Below are 2,399 nucleotides of genomic sequence, written 5' to 3' on the forward strand. Positions count from 1 at the left end.
GGGAGACAGAGAGAGAGAGAGAGAGAGCGATTTTTTAAATCGCCTGTCCAGAACACAGCCACTTGCACAGTCTCATTACCTGAAGAAAGACTGTCGCCATTAAATTGAAATTTAATTTACGAAATTGCATTTTAATGTGGCTATTCGCTTCTATCCGTCCAAATGCGCTTCCTGCTGGTGGTGTGTCCTAAGGACATTTAATTGGACTAATAGAGAAACCTGTTAATAGCACTGCTCATGCCGTACGGCCTTCGCGCTCGTCCAGAGCAGGCGCCTCCAACAAACCGCAAAGGAGAAGAAAACAGATGGCACTGGGTCCAGCGTTAGTGGGTGAGCGAAGACGAGGTCACAGCTCACGGTCATTATTACACTTTGTCTCACTCACACTCACTGTCTGTGAGAAACAGCAAGTTCTCGTCAATTTATTCAATCCATTAGAGGGGCTCATCACCTCAGTGACACCCCCCCATGACATCACGCAGGATGGAGCTAATGGAATCTAGATCAGAGAGAGAAAGAGAGAGAAAGAGAGAAAGAGAGAGAGAGAGAGAAGAAGACAGAGAGAGGGGGAGAGAGAGTGTGAGAACAGGAGAGACAGAGAGAGATTTTCTCTGCTCACTGCTAATCTTCACCAATCAGTTGTGTTGGGTCTAGTCTGGAGCCTGAACAGCAAATAGCATGGCTGTAAAGGACAGAAACCACACCCCCTCCCAGGTAGAGGACAGAGGCCACACCCCCTGGCTGAAGGACACAGCCTGCTGAAGCCCAGTCGAACACGCCCATCTCCGCATAATCAAACGACATCAGCGTGTGGGGATGAGCTCCAGAGGACCCTGCAGGAGGAAGAGACTGCCTCGTATTGGCCTGACCAAAGTGGCAAGGCAGGAAGGCACAGTGAGCTCTGCCCCCTCACCCAGGTCTACGCCGAGGACGGCCGCTGCAACCACTCTGGTCTCCAACCTCCAGCTGCCGGGCTACACCGCTGTATTCTGCTGGACATCAGCGGACGTCCCAGCCGTGGGGGATGTGGGGTGTCCTCGCCAGGTCTTTTGAGTGTTGCAGTGCTCTCCAGAGAACCTAACCCAGCAGGTTGGCGATTAAACAAGAACTGGATCGTTTATGTCATTTTTTCAGACCTTTATTTCCCATTAAACCTGGAAGGAGTATTTTTAAGGATCGGACCAGTGGATGTCACAGACTCTGTCATGCTTCTCATATCAAAACGTTTCCTATGCCTACCGAGCAAGGCGCAAACACCTCCTCAGTTTGGCCAACACACAGGAATGAAGACTGGGGGCTATCGATGAGGGACAGGCGTCCACTAGAGGGCAGCGATGAGCCGAATGAATTATGATCCTCGATGCTACGGGTCCGCCCAGCCTCGTGCAGCTCACGGTAGGATTTGATGACCTTTCTCCGTATATATACGGCGCGAGCACTACACCGGACACGCTCCCTCTCGTTTAAGATGATCTACGATGATCTGGGGAAACGAGGGACAATTATGTTACGTCCGAGACACCCACAGTGATAAACCCTAGTCCTATATGTTTAACCCTAGTCCTATATGTTTAACCCTAGTCCTATATGTTTAACCCCTACTCCTATATGTTTAAACCCTACTCCTAAATGTTTAAACTCTACTCCTATATGTTTAACCCTAGTCCTATATGTTTAACCCCTACTCCTATATGTTTAACCTTACTCCTAAATGTTTAAACCCTACTCCTATATGTTTAACCCTACTCCTATATGTTTAAACCCTACTCCTATATGTTTAACCCTACTCCTATATGTTTAACCCTAGTCGTATATGTTTCAACCCTACTCCTAAATGTTTAAACCTGTACTCCTAAATGTTTAACCCTACTCCTATATGTTTAAACCCTACTCCTATATGTTTAACCCTACTCCTATATGTTTAAACCCTACTCCTATATGTTTAACCCTAGTCGTATATGTTTCAACCCTACTCCTAAATGTTTAAACCTGTACTCCTATATGTTTAAAGCCTAGTCCTATATGTTTAACCCTACTCCTAAATGTTTAAACCCTACTGCTAAATGTTTAAACCCTAGTGCTATATGTTTAAACCCTACTTCTATATGTTTAAACCCTACTTCTATATGTTTAAACCCTACTCCTATGTTTATACCCTAGTCCTATATGTTTAACCTTACTCATATATGTTTATACCCTAGTGCTATGTTTAAACCCTAGTGCTATATGTTTAAACCCTAGTGCTATATGTTTAAAGCAGAGTCATACAATACATGTTTAGTCCTAAAGGCTACTTGCATTAACATTTTCGACTATGTTGGCTAAATTAATATTTTACTATTAAATATATACTATTATTACCCAGACACTCACATCAATTATATTTAATCCGTTTTGTT

This window comes from Electrophorus electricus, chromosome 26, assembly GCF_041902795.1.
Source record: "Electrophorus electricus isolate QZ-2024a chromosome 26, ASM4190279v1, whole genome shotgun sequence".
NCBI lineage: Eukaryota > Metazoa > Chordata > Actinopteri > Gymnotiformes > Gymnotidae > Electrophorus > Electrophorus electricus.